The 19242-nt window shown below is 38.6% G+C and overlaps 1 long non-coding RNA gene across 1 annotated transcript; it reads right to left on the bottom strand.

The window, feature by feature from the left end:
- Positions 1-588: 588 nt before the first annotated feature.
- On the bottom strand, positions 589-18046 carry LOC134299116 (uncharacterized). Its single transcript, XR_010006253.1, has 2 exons — positions 17794-18046; positions 589-958 (listed from the first exon to the last, which is right to left on the bottom strand). It is a non-coding gene; the product is annotated as an uncharacterized LOC134299116 (long non-coding RNA).
- Between the last annotated feature and the right edge of the window lie 1196 nt (positions 18047-19242).

The raw sequence follows: 19242 nt of genomic DNA, 5'->3' as shown, positions 1-19242 counted from the left end.
AGTCCAACGTGGAGGCTGTTGAAGCGGTCGCATTGGGTACACGTCAAGGGGGGGCGCTATCGAGGTCTCGACAGCGCCCCCGTGTAAATTTACCAAGGAGGGAGGCAGAGGCGGTGGCAGGGACCATCGCCTCCCTCCTCAGCAAAGAGCTAGGCCTCAGATGAGACCTTTGCCGAGGAAGGAGGCGATGGTCCCCGCTGCTGCCTCCCTCCTCGGCAAACGCGGAAGGCCTCATCTGAGGCCTAGCTCTTCTCACGAGGTCTGACATGCTTCCTTCCTAGTTACCAATACCAAGGCACACATACCTTTTACACTTTTTTGCTACCATCCCTGTCATGCTGTTAACATTCAGTGGCATGATGGAAGGATGTCAACCCCTGGGGTTTGTCCAGGTCCAATATGACCCCATCATCCCTGGGATTCTTTGCCGGTCTGAGACCATTTCTATAGTGAGGCCAGTCATTCTTTCAGAAATCAGGGGGTGACAGAGGATGGTGGTAAGAGAATAAAAATATACTCCCAGGTACATTCTGGCTCCAACCCCAAACATAAAAATCACATACACTTTATATATTTTAAGACCACATATTCCGATTTTTAAAATTTCTCATACAGCTATTTTATTAAGATTTTATATTGTTGAGGGACTGTATAGCTAAACAATGATATATAGGACAGCTACATATTTTGCAGCATATCTTTAAATGCAAGAATGTTCCATTTGTTTTTTCAGACTGGGGAAGAACAGCAAGCACACTGCAGTCAAGGTACTGTAAAATGAGCATCCAAGACAATGTTTTCCATTGTTGAAGGTTATGAAATAGAAGTCATCTTGATAGATATAAATGCTTGTTTCCACCAGGGAGCAGGGCGTTCTGCAGATAATGTACTCTGAAGAGACAGGAATACAATTGCATGTATTCTCCTCTATTTTAGTTCCTCCATTTTAACAGGAACCCTGAAAGAAAGTTTGTGAAAGAAAGAGAGAGCGAGAAAGAGAAAGAAATACAATTTGTGTATTTTCTATACACACATTGCTTGTGGTGTACATGTACTTAGGAATAAAGTCTGTTCAAATTTTATTCCAACAGTATAGAGTTGGATAATGGACCGACAGGCACAATCCTCATCTTTCCTAACCTCGAAAAGTATTTCTGAGCACATTTCTGCCAAGTAACAGTTACTGGTCCAAAACTGAAGCAGAGAATTTCCATGTCAATGGGCAAGAGTTTAACTCCGCCATCAGTCTTCTATTATGCTATATTATATATTTATTTGATATGCAGTTTCACAAGCTGAGACTTAAAATTAAAAACAAGCAAACAAGCAAAAATTCAAAAAGGACCCAACAACAATGAGTTTTTTAAATTAAATTATACACAAATATGGCTTATGTTTAATTTGAAATGCATCTCATGCTGTTGGCATGGAATTAATTTTTAGACATCAAGAAAACTCACAATTAACTTTGATTTGTTCCTTTCTCTGCTCCTCTCATCTTAATACTTTGTCATAAAGAATAGGATAATGCAGAACACAAGCAAGGAAAAAAGACAGGATGTAAAAACAGAATCCAAATAACTTATACCAGAAGTAAAGTGGAGTTCATAATGCATATCAGGAGGCTCAGCAACAAGGCATCTTAAAATTTCCAAATTTGTGAGTTTGCTATTGCTATTGAATCGCACACTTGGTCTCAGCTGGTTGAATAAATAAGATTTAAAGAAAAACTCTTTCTTTGATTTGCATGCAAAACACTTAACTTTTTTTTTTAAAATGACCAGTAATATTTAATCTGTAGTCATCAGCAAAACAGCTCTTTTTATTCACTCATTTCAATCACTTGCTTGTCAGGAATCATTAAAACATACTATTGGAACCATCTAATAATGTTAACCCCTCACTGTTGGCATAAAAATATAAATTTCCTGTAGCTAGAAATATAATATTCATCATTAAAAGATCTAAAGAAAGCATGATATCAGTGGAATGAATGGGACAATTCGTTTTCTATTCTGCTCTTTTCATTGAGGATCGAATAACTCAGAAATAGCAGTGAAAGATCTGTTAAATGCTTAAGGAGCACTTAGAGAGTTGTTGTGCATGGTTATGTGCCATTATACTGAGAGAACTGTACCTGTTTTGGTCACATTTGAATGTATAGTCTTCCAAGATCTATTTTGAACCCAAGCATACGGTATTGAATAGAATATTTAAAGTTGACCCTATATATTATTGTGTATAAGCTGAGTTCATATATAAGTTAAGGGAAGGTTTTGGACCAAAATGATGAATTTGAGACGTAAGTAGGTCCCACCTGCCAATTCAGAAAAGGAGATGGTTTATTTTTTTTGATAAAAATTAAGAGATAGTGTCAACAAAAAAGCAACCTTCCCTATCTCTGAGAAAAGTGGTGAAAGGCAAGAGTTCAGTCCATCCTGGGTGAACATAAAAGAAGCACTACCTGCCTCTATCCTATTGGCACTCCTTTGAAGGAAAGCATCAAAGATCTGCCACCATTTTCCCTCCCAAGCATTCAAAATGGGCCAGGCTGTGGTGCAGCTGGTTAGTAGCCAGCTGTAATAAGTCACTACTGACTGAGAAGTCATGAGTTCGAAGCCGGCCCGGGTCGGATTGAACACCCAACCATTAAACAGCCTAGCTCGTTGTTGACCTAAGCAATCCGAAAGACAGTTGCATCTGTCAAGTAGGAAATTGAGGTACTGCTTTATGTGGGGAGGCTAATTTAACTAATTTACTTCACCATAAAAACGTCCAGCAGTATGTGAAAGAATGAGGAAGTACTCCATCAAGGACTCAATGTCACAGTGGATGATGAAGCAGCAGCTCCTCCTGTGACTAGAATCGAGCATACCCTCATGAAGCCAGAAGCTGGAAAATGTTACATTGCTTCTGTGTCTCTGCTTCTGCCTGTGTCTGTATGTCATATGTCTAATGGCATTGAATGTTTGCCATGTATATGTACATTGTGATCCACCCTGCGTCCCCTTTGGGGTGATAAGGGCAGAATATAAATACTGTAAATAAATAAATAAATAAAATGGCCACAAGAGAGCATAAAGGAAGTTGGCGCTTCCTTTGGGTTCTTCCAAAAAAGAACTGAACTTTTGCCTATCACTATCCTACTCAGAGAAAAAAGATGATTCCTATTTTTTGAGCAGCTATATTGAACTTTTGATGGCTCAACTCATTTTAGAGGGGTGATTTTTGACTAAAATTTCTAAACTACTACATGAATATATACAGTGTGTTATACATATAAAACATAGTATCACTTCCATTCTTAGATTTCCTTCTGGGTTGAAATAATTTTCTGGGAGATCGCTACTATGAATGTTAAATATCATGATTATGTTTTCTGCTTCTAAAGTGAGAAACATCTATTGGCTTTTGCAGGTAAGTATCCTGAACAGGCAACAGATGTGCAAACATTGTTACTAGATCTGTGAGTAGGGAAAAGGAAAACGATAAGTTAATGGTACTGGGATAAGAAGGAATGACTCAAAATTATATGATGTCCACTTGCTGTTTAACCCTGTGAGTTGGGGACACAATGCACAAACTATACAACAATGCTTCCCACCAACTTTTAGAAAGTTGCATATTGGTAGTTGCTGTTGAACATCTATTCCAATGTGTTGGGGTGTTAACATCAAAGTAATGAGCTATACAAAACACAATAATGGTTCAAAACATAAATAGTACACAATATGTATATTAGAGCATCATATACATATTACATTCACAGAATTAATGCTCAGTCCTTTGGTATATAACCCAAAAGTATCTAACTCAGTATTATAAATCAAACAAAATGATATAACTCTCTGCAGTCCTAAAAGGATTAGATTGGCTTAAAGGCAAACCGATTCAGAATCTCTGCAGTTCTGAAAGGATTCCTCAGGACTCCACAGGTTTTAAAACAACAGTAAAGCTAAGGAGACAGAGTCAATGTTGGTGTAGATCCTGAGTAGCTGGTTATTGCCTGGAGTAGGTGGTAATATATCTGTTTATGCCGTTTACAACTGATTCCCGGGTTTTATCCCAGTTTCGGTAACCCTTCTTCTGGTAAGCGGCAAATGTTTTATTATTTCTTTATTGATGGCTCTGCTTCAGGTATTATGTTTGCAGTATCAATATGCTGCTGTGGATTTTGATACTGCAAACATAATAGAGAGCGTGATTTGGATTTTGAAGAAATATTGTTTGTGTCTACGCATTTTCTTTACATGCACAAGGCTGAAATATCTTTGGGAGTCATTGTATTTTATCTACTTTGGAAGACCTTTATCTTTTGAATCATTTTGTATCAAAATGAATTATGTTTTACAAGTAATCTGTTACTGAAAAATACACTGTATATTTCAAAAATCATTTTGACCATTGAGAACAAATGAAGAAAATGTAAACACCATGTGACCCATAGAACAGTCCCCTCCTCCTCCACTTGGCATTGGTCCTCTTTGAAAGAGGCTCACTTCAGTTTAGACATCTCCAAAACTCCCCTGAATTACCTTAATTCAGTTCTGGATTTTGGAATTAGCCAAGTGCAAAACACATATACTAGATGCTATTATTTTATTTATATGTAGAAAGAGAAAAATCCTTTTTCAGTTCTCACTTTCATCTAAAAATGATGGCAACGTCTAAAATATAAAATTATATAAAGCAATTGAAAAGTGATCTTTTATTTTATTTCATTTCCCAATTCTGGAAAGTAAATGAAAAGGCACTGGAATGCCTTAAAGTCTGAAAAGCCTAGCTTGAGTTTCTTAGCCTGGTTAAATTTTGCCATCTTGTGGCCAAAAAGAAAAAAAAAAAGTATGTATATGAGCATTGGAGTATAAAGCATTGGAGAGTGATGGTGCTCTCAAGCTCTTTATGTGATTTTGCCAACTGATTTGTATAATTACTGTAAAGTGATATGATCTCTGCAAGCAATGAAACTATCCAGTCCTATGTCCACCTGGCTTAAAATAAATCTATGACTTTTATGTCACTACAAAATTATAAATAGAAATTGAACAATTCTACATGAACAAATTCACTTTTCTTCTCGGAATGTTCCAATGTACTTTTGAATAATTATGGTTTAGTTCCTGAACAGGTCTGTGCAGCCCTTTTATTGTTTTGATTTTCCCAGCACTTTATTCCCAGCCCTATACTTTGTGTTTTGAACAAGTCCCTGCCCTGCCCTCTTGAATTTTGAATGCACACTCCTTTTCCAGCTTCTGGTAAGTTGATGTTAACTGATGTAATTTTATGATGTTTTTATTTTTCTGGTTTTAATTATTTTAATTATGTTTTTATATGTTTATGTTTTTAATTTGTGTTTACTTTGTAATCCTGTTTATGTTGGGCTTGGTCCACATGTAAGCCACACCAAGTCCCTTCAGCGAAATGGTGGTGGGATATAAGAATAAAGTTGTTGTTGTTGTTGTTGTTGTTGTTGTTGTTGTTGTTGTTGTTGTTGTTGTTGTTTATACCCAAAGAGAGGAGGTGCAGTCAGACAATTTTAGACCCCATATGTAATAGTCTAATGGAGTGGTAATTTTCTTTAGATGGTTATTTTTACTCTCTGAACACAGTGTTCTTCTCTTAATTTGGAGGCCAGGAGGGATTTATCATGTTGGTAATTGAACAAAAGGTGCTCAAGAAATATTGGACAACTTCCAATAGAACTACAAAAAATCTGACAAAAGCCATGGAAAGGTTTTAGGGTGGTTTGTCTAGATCCATGTCTGGAAACTGCCATTTCCATAATCCATGGAACATTGTGCCTCTTATTAGTAAAAGATGGTGACATGAACTCAGACATGCAGAAGCATGCACATTTTTGATGTCTGAAATTTCAGAGTTTATCCCAGCACGCCAGCTCCAGTTGACACCAATGAAGACTAGCAGAGTGGAGGGCAAAGTCAAAGATAGTTTTATTGTTCTGGTTGGCCAAGGAAGAATGCTAGGGAAATCTCCCAGATCTGACGTGCTTTTCAGTTACAGACATTGACAATTTATAGACATCTGAAAATAATAGACATTGCTCGGATTGGTAGGGTTGTGCAAGGATCTGTTTTTCAAAACAGGATCTGGTTGATTCGGCTGTCTTGGCTCTTTTTGGCCAAAATCCAGATACCGAAAACAGAATAAATTGCACACCTGTACAGATCAGTACAAGATCTGTGGTATCATTGGGTCACAATACATTCACTGTTGTCATGTTTTGCAGTTCATGACTGGTGGATAGTGTGATGGGAAACTAAATAAATTATTTTATTGGCGGAATCTTGAGTCTGCCTCTGTGTCCATGCCAACCCCTTTCCTACAGCAGGGGGCTTTTCTGAAAGTGAAGTGGCACTAAGGGGAACAATAATCGATGAAGTTATTAGGAAGGGTGGTTCTGGGAAGGGGAGATTTCCTTGATAAGACAATAGAAGCAGTGACAGGATAATAACTGTTGTTGTTGTGATCCAATACAACAACCAGCATAGGGATCTTGTTTGCTGAGTACTAATCTTGTGTATCAAAAAAACAACATCAACAACAACAACAACAATAATGTTATTTCTTATTCGCCTCTCCTCACAGTTTGTGGAGGGTTACAACATTGCTGAAACACATAATCAAAACATATAACCATTTGAAAATACTCTGTAGAATACATACATTGAAACATATTTCCATAAAATGCATATTAAAATACACCAAACAAAAGTTAGATATATAGTGGAAGTTTAAAATTCATCATTGCATTTAGTTCAGGAAACAAAGTTGATGATTAGCTGCACTGTAGGAGATGGTCAGATGACTGGGTCTAAATGAGTCCAATATAAATCTAATGACTTACTTGAGCCAAGAAGTATTGGAATGGTCACTATAGCCAGTAGGCATGTGCAATCCAGGGAAATAAATGGTTCTAAACTCTCTTCGAAAGTAGGGGGCGCTGGCGCTTCATTTCTAAAGTCATTTCCGAATTTTGAAGGCAAAAAGTTCAAAACTTTTCAAAACTTCCAAATCTTTGTATGTTCCTCGTTAATGGCAGATGTGCATGCGCATGAAGGAAAACATTATTGTCAATGGGGAAGCTTGAGGGGCTTCTCTCTCCCTTATTTTTTGAGCTATCCTAATGAAATTAAGCCCATTGCTAGCCCCAGCCAGGACAGAAAATGCTCAGGACTTGTTTTCTTCTATGGAGCTCTTATTAAGCCCGTTGCTAGCCCCAGCCAAGACAGAAACTGCTCAGGACTTGGTTTCTTTCTATGGGGCTCTTATTAAGCCCGGATGCTAGCCACTGGAGAGAAAATGCTCTTCCCCTTTCTGCCAAGACTCAGCACTGATTGGGCAAGGAGACAAGCCTAGGCTAAGCTGCTCCTCCCTGCAAACAAAGTTTGGTTGAATTAAAAAATGCTTTCTCATATATCCGAAGGTTTTCTCAGGCCATTAAATAAATGGGATCCAACGCTTTGAATTGGAAGGTTAATTCCGAATCACCATACCACCTCGGAACCCCATTCGGAACCCAAAATAGATACAATTTTATTCCGATTAACGACAATTCTGTGGAATTTGCACATGCCTAATAGCCAGTAGTTCTGATTGTTAGTTTGATACTTTTCTCGTGCTTGTGCTACTCTGACAAAGAATATAAAACTATATTCTGGGGAAAAAGTCGATATGACATTATTGAAATGGATAGTCATAATTGCTTTAGGCCTGATAAGATACCTGTTATTTTTTTTCCATTATTCTAAAATGTTGTAAGTTAGCTCTGCTTCTTACTTTAATCAATGGCATATTTTACAGTTGTTCTAGAGACCTGTCCCAAATGATAGAGAGATCCTGGAAGAATACAGATGACACACAATTCCTGAACATAGACTAAATGCCATAGACTTAGGAAAACAGATCACATTTGCTTTGAAATGATTCTCAACTTTAGCAACAATAGAAATCTAGGGGGAAAGGAGGAATTCTGACTCTAGCTCATTAATGTGCTTACAACACAGACTGAGATTTCACTCTCTCAACTTTCCCCCACCCCACCCCATCTTAAAACAATTGGAACAAGAACAATGTTAAGATGGCAGAGGTTTGCATTCCAGGGTCAGAACTCTGCAGCATTTCAAACAAAACCTTGGTTCCTGGCACGCAGTGTGCCATAATAATCCTTTGCAAGACTTTGTCAACAACAGCTGTATAACCAATAAACTGTATCCATAAATGGATTTTTATGTTATTGGCAAGAATTATCAAATAGAAGAGAGCACTGTTGACCTTTAAGAAAAATGCAGTTATTTGAGTTATATTTCAATTTTTTAAAAAGTACATGTCGATAAGTGCAAAAGTTTCAAACAGTCAGATAAATCTTTCCATCTTTCCCTCTTCTATGTATGAAGGAATGAAATGAGTCACTTCTATATTTGTTTATCACTTGACGTGAGGAATAAGAAAGGCTCTTTTTGTAAAGAATGTAGAAATTACCTCTCTCAAATTCAGCTTGTTATGATTTATAGCTGATTTCACTCTAGCAGTCAGTGAAAAAAAACCTTCATTGACAAGTCATTCAACATAACCTATTCTCAAGATGCCAAAAGTTAATTTTACTCACAACCGTAATTGTAATATTTCCAAATGCTATACAAATTTTATCTCTAGCAAAGCTCCAGTGAAAGGTTACAAGGCACAGGTAAACTTTGGCACTCCAAGTGTTCAACTTCCACAATTTCTAACAGCCGGTAAGCTGGCTGGGATTTCTGGGAGTTGAAGTCCAAAACACCCATGATGGAAAAAAGAACATTGTGAATACTTTTTTTACTGTGAGACATAGATGGTAAAAAATTATGCATTGATAAATCTCTATTTAAGGCTATTACAATTGCTTGCTTGCTTGCTTGCTGAAGCAATCCTCGTAGTCCGAGTAAGATGGCCTTCCAAGTGTAGTGCCTTGGTGATGGTGACGTAGGTGACTGTGGAGCCCTATTTCAATGGAATGTAGCAGTTGAGGTCAGGAGCACATCAAACTAGCTTCAAACTGTTGCATCTTAAAAAAAATGCTTGCTGCCAAAGTATGTTGCAACACAAATTAAGGCCTTTCCCCCAATAAAAGTTGGGCAAAAGTCCAAGTTAATCCCCTGATATTTCGTCCTGATAGCCATAAAAATGACGGAAAGAGGAGTCTCACAAGTTCCTCCATTGATGCCAATGGGCCAGATCTTTCCAGAACATATAGAGAACTTCTGGCTGATAGATCACAGAATGGTAATACCCTTCTCAATTTCGGATATTTCTCAATAAATGGAATGGGGGGAGAGACAAAAATGGGACTGAAAATGGGACATATTGAAACATTGCACTATATTCCTTTGCCCCAAAGCATCTTAGAATATAACATTGTATTTTAGTTCTATTGGTCCCTCCAGGCCATCCTCTCCTCCATCCCAGTGGTCTTTTTTCTTTTTTCTTTTCAGATTCATATGTTATTTGAGTGATTATATTCCTTCTGTTTAATGTGATTGTTTTAGTCAATTGTTATGTTTTGTTTTTGTTTTTAATTCTTATTGCGTTTTATAGTGTTTTCAGTGTTTTATTGTACAATGTTTTATGCTGATTTTATATTGGAAACCGCCCTGAGTCCCTTTCGGGAGAGAGGGCGGTATACAAATAAACTTTTACTTACTTACTTACTTACTTACTTACATATTTTTGATAAATCGCACACCCCTACAGGTAATTGTAGCAGCTTGCTTCCTGCTAAAAGAACATTTTTGCAAACAATTACATTTTTGAAAACTATTTACAGTTTAGCATTTATTCTGCACAAAATTCACATATAACGTTTCTGCATAAAAATGCCAATTTCTGCACAGTGCGCACTGTTTTCTATATAAAGAATGCTGTTTTCTGTGCAAATCAGCTACATGTAAATTTTGCAGAGTCCCAAAGAAAAGGGTTCCAACTAGAATTCTTCTCATTAGAATTTCTCAAAACTCAAGAAAATGTCAAATGTCATCTCCGTTGTTAGTATACAGCAAATTCCTATGATCCCAAATTAGTCCCCATGCTTCTCATATCCTTTCTAACTCACCTGAAGTCAAGATAGAAATTCACTGTAAAAAAGAGAGGAGGGGGAGTGTTTATGTCATTAAAAAGGGATTAATAATCAGTATAACTTCTGGACTTTATTTTTTTAAAGTCAAAAAGACTAGATCCGTGAAAACTGACTTTTCTTTGTGGCTCCTTCTGGAAGCCACATGTTAACATGCTAACAAAATTTAAAACCTGGGTGTGTTCACATGAGGAAATGGAGGTTTGTTTTTTGATGCTCAAAAGGAAGTAGAAAACCTCTAACTGCAGTAAAATTTCCATAGTTAATGCCTTAAGGAAGCACTCTTAATTGTTTCTCATTAAAAAAACATAATGATAATTACGGCAAAACTATAGATGCTAGTGGACCAGGAGATACATATCTTCTCTGCCTAATAAAAATCCTAAAAATAAACCTATGTTTCCTTTCTGTCATCATAAAGATGGCCAGCAGATGTTGCCAGAATATAAACTCAGTTCTGTTCAAAGCTGTCAAATCTAGCTTCTGGGAGTTACAGCAGTTACCAACATTACTGTGAATGGCTTATTCTAATTGTTAGAATCTAACAAATGAAACACACACTGTGTCCACTCCAGCTCTGACAATCTATATCTATTTATTATAATAAAAGTGAGTGTTTGTATGTATATATGTGGCAGCTTTCTGATTGGCCGCCACTTTCACAGGTCACTGTGACCGCCAGGAATGACTAACCTAGACCAAACTTGGCACACCTAACCCCCATTACCCATTTTACATCCTGGTACCATTTGGGGGATGATGGACAATGGATGATGGGATTTGCAGTACTTTCAATCGCTTCGACTCCCACGGACCACTGTGACGCCCACCAGTGATGGAACTGGACCAAACTTGGCACACAGAACCCATGTGACCCCCTTTATGTGCAGATTGGGGCATGATGGACCAAGGATGATGGCATTTACAGTACCTTCTTTCACTTCTTCAGACCACTGCAATTGCCACAAATGACAGAACTGAACCAAACTTGGCACACATTTCCCAAATGACACACTTTAGACGCTGCAACAGTTTGGGGGAGGATGGACCAAGGATGATGGGATTTGCAGTACCTTCATCCAATTCACCTTCCACTGACCATTGTGATGCCCATGAATGATGAAACTGTAACAAACTTGACACACATGTGCTATGTGGCCCACTTGACACCCTCCTGTGATTTGAGGGAACAATGGACCAAAGATGATGAGAATTACAGTACCTTCACTCATTTCCTCAGACCACTGCAACTGATACAAATGACTGATCAAGGTCAAACTTGGTACACAGAGCACCCATGACTCAATTTATGTCCTGTTGCAGTTTTGGGGTGGACATACCAAGGACAATGAGACTTGCTATACCTTCACTCACTTCCTGAGAGCACTGTGACTCCCACCAATGACAAATCAGTACCAAACTTGGCACATAAAGCCCCCATGACCTACTTTACATCCTAGCACTGTTTGGAGAGGGATGGACCATGGATGATGGGACTTCCATATGAGAGTTGTAGTTCACCCACACCCACTGAACTCAGCTGACATTGGATTGAGTCTACACTTGGAACACAGTAAACAATGCCTCTCTCAAATGACCCATGCACCGCAGGGGCCCCAAGCTAGTGTGTAATAAAATTGTTCTCCAAATTATTCTAGAAGCAAGTGAAAGTGATTTGGCTTTTGGTGGGACAAGGAAATGTAAAGGAACATTTTTCACTGTAAAGGAACTTCTTTTCAGTAGCTTGATCTTTTCTCTAATGTTTTCTCACACTGTATATACATTCATTGAGATATTTGGGGGGGGGCTCTAAATCTGTGTTCACAAACTGTGATAACACTTAAACAGAACTAAGCCACAACTGTATTGAATGTAACATTGAAAGAGGTTTGCATCCTTAGCTTAGGTCACTTCATGACCCACTGTAGCTTCAGTGTCAAAAGACACTTTTGAAGTATGCTTTCTTTAAGAGTACAGAAAACAATTTTTTAGTTTAAGGTGAGCCTCCCTGCTAATAGCACATTCCCCTTGACCTGTGGAAGCTTCTTTCGGTCTTGGCAAAGAATAGGTTTACTAGCTTAATTATACATTTGTATGTTTGCTTGAGCCACAGAAATGGTCCCATATATATCTTGCCTTGCATAGAGTAAAGATATAAAAAGATCTTCTAATTGGTGTGATATTGGATAAAATAGTCTGAAGAGAGTTCTTCAAGTCCCAGGAGAGTCCTCACTTCCAGGGAGGTAACAAGCACTATATTCTATCATTTTTTTTCAGTTTGTATACAAACATATCAGCATAAAAGTCTGTAATCCTGTTCAGAAGATTGTTTTAACCTGAATTGTTTAATTTGTTTTTATATCTGTATATTTATATATTTTAAGTTGTATAGAAATGCTTTTAGTTGTGAGCTGCTTTGAGTCTCTGTATGCTGCCTTGGAGTGTGATGGGAAAAATCATTACATACAAATGTCATTACAAATATATATTTCCACAAAGAAGCACCTAAATTTCACATTTTGGATGAGATGCTCAGCTAATAGAATGCTTGGTCCATTTACAGCTAAAATAGATGGAACCTGGTGACTAATAAATGTGGTCTTTTCCCCCCTGTGATGCAGATATTAAGTGTGTGCAATTTGGCTAAACCCCATCCGGATTTCAGTGGTCCCCATGATCTGTTTTTCAGGAACCTCCCAAATTATGGCAGGCAAAATTCTGTTTTTCAATCTGGCCACTGAAAGACCTGTTTTTGGTCTGGGAAGATCCCACCCATTGACGGGATCCTTTCTCCTTATATCTTTCGATAACACCCGAGTTTAAGGCATCAGACTTAATAAACCACCTTTTCTGGCATTGTTTCTCCTAAGATCCTTCAATAACGCCTGGGTTAAGACACCAGAATTAAGATTTCTGGCATCATTTCTCCTCAACACCCTTTCAATGAAGCTGAGTTAAGGCACCCTTTTTAAACACTTATTTCAGTGGGAGCCACACCACGTGAAGGAGCACTAGCCATTATATATATATATATATATATATATATATATATATATATATATATATATATATATATATCTTCCTCATTTTATGGGGAATTTAGAAATTGCAAGAAGATACCTCCACCCCACATTTGAAGCTTGTTTCATGTGAAAGCCACAATCAGTAGCAGTTTCTTAAGTGTGTAGAAAGTAAACTCTTATTTATTGCTATTTGAGTTAAAAAGCAAAGCAAGTGATGCAGAGCTTCAAGCAGCATTTAAATCACCAGTGGACTGGAGCATGATTTGTCTCTCTCAGAAACCTGCTTGCAACAGAAAAATTGAGGCCCAGCTTCTCTAAAAGACACTTCGTGGCTTTCTTCTGTTCTGATTGGCTCAACAGGCAGGGCTCACAATGAACCCCGTGTGGGTGTGCGGCTGCGCGGCTGCCTCTCCGTGGTCCACGTGTAGACAAATGAAACCAAAAGTAGCTGCGGTTAACATGATCTGTTGCAGCTAGAAAAAAAATTGTGGGGCACCCATGCCATTACAGCTGACTAAAAGAGCCAAAACAGCCAAAGCCTGTTTTGAAAAACGGATCTGTGCATAGCCCTAGTAGATATTGGGTGTATATTAAAAGGAGACTGATTGAAACATTTTGGGGGGGAAAATGCTAAAATCTTTCTGTGCATTTGTCTTTCCTAAATCATAGATATAGGAAAGACATAGGATTCTCCATCTTTTTGAAAAAAGTGATATGGGATGGTTTCTGCAGTTTTTCTAACTGAATGTGCAACATTCTCTGTGTGTATTTCTCTCTCTGTGTGTGTTATTTTTATTAAAGATTTGTCACTAATCTGAAACAGTAATTTAGCAATAGAATAAGATGCTTGGGGTAAGACTAATAAATGTCAGTTGCATTGGTTTCTACGAAAATACAGCAATAACACTTCTGTTTTAATAACCACATCAGTGAGGTTTTGAAGCCATTGTGGGTGAAGTGCATGATAGGAAAACTGAAAACCAGCTGGTTCACCTTTAACAGGTCTTAACATCACTCATAAATTGTTTACACATAAAAAAAGAACTTGTATTGAAGAAGGAAAATGATGTCAAGCTTCTGATATAACACAATGCCTGGTTTCAAGCTGCCCCTTTGGAAAGGAGCAGCTTGAAACTAGAAAGCTCTGGAACTATGACTGTATTCATTTTGACACTTGAAGATGCAGGTCATGCCAGGTCATTGAACCTTCCAGTGTTCTACTGTCAGCAATATTAGTGATCTGATATATCATCAAAAAAGTAGTTTGATGGTAAAAGGACAGGACAGAGGATGTTTTAAAAGCTACAGATCCAACACAGGGCTTTTCAAACAGCCCTTATCTGTGATGGTGTGATGCTTAGACTTTTGCCCCACCATATATTGTCCTCAAGTATGTGCAGGTTTTGAGGCATTGAGGTTGCCAAATGTGCTGGTCTGGAGAAATGATAAATATCTGTTGTCAACATATTTATTTATTTCTTGTCAAAAGCATTGCATAACAAATACATTTTTAAAATAATGAAAAAAAAAAGAGGAAATCACAAGCAACTAAATAGTTTTAGACCAAAAACAGGCAACAGCAACCACATTGTCCATAGCTTTAAGCAACTCCTCCTCTGTACATGAGGTAGGACATTGTGGGCAAGCATACATATGCAGAGTTGTTTGTTCTGCTCCACAGTCACACAAGGTGGAGGATTCCTCCAGGTAGTGGCACCTCACCAAGTTGTCTTTACATCTGCCCACTCCGCTTCTGAGTCTGTTCAGGGACTTCCAAGTTGCCCATTCTTGGTTTGCCCCGGAAGGAAGACCCTCGTGGGGGGCCATGCAGTTGGAATTGCCTGGTTTAGCTGCCCAGAGGGACACCCTTGCTGCTGCTGGAGGAACATCAAGAGGAATGGTGATTCTCATGAAGCCCTTCCTTGATTTGAGTCTAGTGGGAGGAGGTTGATAGTCATGCAGTGGATGGCTTTCACAATGTTCGACCTTATTTCTCTCACAGTTAGCAGCAACTTCCCGTCGCACGTCAGGAGGGCAATGCAGCTAACTTGTAGAGTTTATCAACAGGTGTAGGTTTAAGGCATCCTGTGATTATTCTGCATGTTTCGTTTAGTGCTATGTCCACCTGCTTCACATGTGCAGACTTTTGCCAGACAGGACAGGCGTACTCAGCAGTTGAGAAAGACAAGGCCAGGGCTGATGTTCTTATTACTTGTGGGTCTGCACCCCATGAGCTGCCAGTCAGTTTCCGCAGGATGTTGTTGCGTGCAGCTACTTTGTGCTTGGTGTTCGTGCAGTGTTTCCTATATGTTAGTGTTCGATCTAAGGTGACACCAAGATATTTAGGATGGAAACAGTGTTCAAGCTCTTGGCCTTCCCAAGTAACTTTCAGTTTCCTGTTGGCTTCACGGTTACGTAGGTGGAAAGCACACACTTGTGTCTTGGCAGGGTTAGGCTTCAGGTGGTTCTCTTTGTAATAGCTGGAGAGATCTTTCAAGGCATTAGTGAGTTGCTTTTCAACTGTTTCAAAATCTTTCGCTTGTGTTGTGAGGCCAAGGTCATCAGCATATATAAAACTCTTTGTGAGTGGTGGTTGTGGCTGGTCGTTCGTGAAGATGTTAAATAAGGTCGGTGCAAGAACGCTACCTTGGGGTAAACCATTCTTTTGCCTCCTCCATCTGCTTTTCTGGCCCTGAAACTCCACATAGAAGCTGCGGTTTTCTAGGAGGGTCTGTACAGTTTTTGTAAAGTCAAAGTCCTGGGTGATATGGTAGACTTTTTGCAGCATTTTTCTATGTTGCACCGTGTCATAGGCTGCCGTAAGGTCCAGAAAAACTGTTCCCGTAATGCAGCCTTTCTCATAGCCTTCCTCGATATGCTCAGTCAGATGAAGAATTTGACCTGTACAGTTTTTCCCTGGTCTGAAACCTGCTTGTTGTGGAATAAGCTTGGGTTCGATAACAGGTCCTAGTCGATTTAATAGCATCCTCTCATAGACTTTATATAGATGACATAAGAGGGAGATTGGTCGATAGTTCCTGGCATTAGAGGCATCTTTACCAGGTTTTAAAATAGCAATGATCTTAGTTTTCCTCCATGCTCTGGGAATCTGTTTGTGTGCCAAGCATTGATTGTAGAATTTCAAAAGCCAGTTTTCAGCTTTGGCCCCCAAGTGTTTGATTTGCTCCATCATCAGGTCATCTAGGCCAGGTGCTTTACCAGTCTTACATCGCTTGATGGCTTCTCTGAGTTCTTTCAGGTTTAGAGGAGAAGACAACTGGTGGGTTTCAAGTTCTGGCACCCTGTTGATTTTCATCTTTATTCTACTGTGGTTGGTTTTCCCATTCTGAATTAGCTGGTGAGCTATCTGGTTACGTCAGGACATGATGGGAGTTGAGGTTTCTCTCTCTCTCTCTGTTTTTCACTTCCTTTTCAGCCAGTCAGAGGTCTGGTTGACTGTGGATAGCTGAAACGTTCTGAAACTTAACAAGCTTGCAGTCATAGATGTGGCCTACAAGTAAGGCGTGTTTCATGCTGATAGGGCTACAGAGGACAGAGAAATAAGTCTGTAAAGTTTCTCAATTGGCTCCAATTCACTGAATTTCACCGGAATGAAAGCAGAATCCCCCTCCCCATTTTGAGAGCTTCCCAATTAACAGAACTGGGGAGGGGGAGTTGAAAATGGAACCAAAAACAACATGGGTTTCTGCTGAGTCACACACCCCAGTATAAACTATATGAAGGATTATATTCCTTCATGTGTGACTGACCGGATTTTAAGATTTTGATGGAAACAATTTTCTGATATTCATATCTTTGACAGAACTGTTTGTTGAGGACATGAAAAGTGAGGATGTTCTCACCAGCTGCTCATATCATTACCTGCTTTTGGGGGCAGTAATTGAAAAAGGAAAGGGTATAAAGTCAATTAAAGGAGAGAATATATCTGAAGGATGCTCCTGTGTCAGCTCATGAGTCCATATTGTCAGCTAGCATGTTTGCCTCCCACCAAAATCAGTCCTAATTCTTTGTATGTGTCTTTCTAGATGTTCTTGTAGAACATTTAGAAATGTGTGAATTCTTCAGGTGTTACACCTAAGGAAAGAGGAACAAATTGGTTGCAAAAATTGCTAAAGGATACATTTCAGAGGAAACTGTAATTTTAACATACATATGTAATAAGGTTTCGTTTTACGTAATCTTTTTTTTCATACTCTCCTCACATATTAGTGCTGTATTTGAAAGGATAAGAATATGAAGATATAGCTTCTTTCAGTCAGTCCATGGATATTCAATAATAAGGGTCAACATTTCCTCTGGAGCGTTTTGGAGAATATGGGCCGTAAAAGTATCCCTGGAAAAAAATTGGGCCAATAATGTCTTTCTCCCCCAAGCTTCTAGAGTACAAAGGGCTGGTGTGCTCTGCTTTAAATAGATGGCCCTTGATTTAGCCCTCAACAGTTTCAGTCAAATTAGATCAAACGGATGGAAATCGAATTTCACAGAGGCAAAACATAAATTCTGCCATTCCAAGTCTTTAAGAACAGCAGGCATGCCTTTAAAATACCCAAAAAGAAACCAGTATCTTACATGACTTATTGTCTCATTCTGGAATCACTTTTACGATGAAGAAAGTTAGATTCTTACCAGAGATTACTTAGGAGCCTTTTAGATGCACTCTCATGGATTGATGCAAGCTGTCTTGTCTTCTTCTCCTTCTTCTTGCTGTCTACCTCTCTTTTTAATTTCACTTTTACCTTGCTGCGTATTCTCATTGGCTCTTCTCCCAGCTTTAATGTTAACATGTCTCCTCTATTCTTTTTGGTTTTGTCCCAAAGATCCATACAAGCAAGGTTATGCACACTCTGCTTGTTAAGTAAATGAATCCCAAATTGATGCCAATACCACAGCAAGAAAGGTGGATGTCTGCAATTTATAATAAACTGCACAAATTAAATAACCTGTATTTAATCTCATAATGCACATGGAAAAATATACTTAGTCATATTTACTGAAATTGTTGTCCATATAGTGTGCATTGCTTATTCTGATTGACACACAAAATTCTTTCCAGTCACTTAACAGCTGTGAACCTTTTAACTAGAAATGCCACTGTTTGATCCTGGGACCCTAAAACCATAAAAAGATTATGAAATATGTTTATTCTCTCTGTATGATTACTTCTGCTCTTCATAAGGAAAGACAAGAAAAAATGATGCGGAGAAGCAAAATTTGACCCAAAGCAAACCTTATACCACACTGCTTTTTCCCAAACTTATCTCCCCAATTTCTGGGGATTCTGGAATAGCCCACTCAGGCCCTGAGACCCAGAATGTGGATAAGGAATGAATCTACCCTTGACGCTTGTCTAGGAGTTTCTTTAACTTGTAAAGTCCTGGGTCTTGGGATAGAGTGCTCTGGATTTTTTCCCAGTAAATGGTTTGCCCAGGATCAACCCAGTTTTTTTATTTCCTTTAGGAGTCAAAGGTTTCACCTACATCAGTTTGCTCCTCCCCTCTTGCTCCTTTCCAAGTTCAAACCAACTTAAATACAATATAGATGAGATAAAATGACCCTTATTTAACCACCTTCTGCAACAGGTCTCATTATTCCCTGGCTGGTTATTAGTAAGAGAGCTGTCCTATCCTCCTTCCCCAGACATCTTCAAAAATGGACTGGACATCTGCCTGTTTGGTATACTTTGCCTGAATATTCTGAACTGAGCAAGGGAATTGACTTGATGGCCCATTGTTCTATGTTTCTATCATTCTAGCTGCCTGCCTCCTTTTATACAATGAGGCAAGCAGCTAGAAGTCCTTCCAGCTCTATTTTGCTTCTTTTCATTAGCTTCTATTAAGATGGGTTCTTCTGCTATATCTTTGCATTAAATGTGACTCAATCATTCAGGCATGGAGGTAGATCTGAAGTAGAACCATTCATAAAGTAATTGGTGCAATGCATCTCTGCATGAGTCTCATTAGCCTTGTTTGGAATCCGTTGGAAGAGTGACTCATGCATAAACACATCGGATGACCTCATGAGCCTAGTAACTCCCATTACTTTATCTCTAAAACGACAAATTACATAATCCTCACT

Source organism: Anolis carolinensis, chromosome 5 (genome assembly GCF_035594765.1).
Source record: "Anolis carolinensis isolate JA03-04 chromosome 5, rAnoCar3.1.pri, whole genome shotgun sequence".
Classification (NCBI taxonomy): Eukaryota; Metazoa; Chordata; class Lepidosauria; order Squamata; family Dactyloidae; genus Anolis; species Anolis carolinensis.
This window is presented reverse-complemented; position numbering and strand designations above follow the sequence as displayed.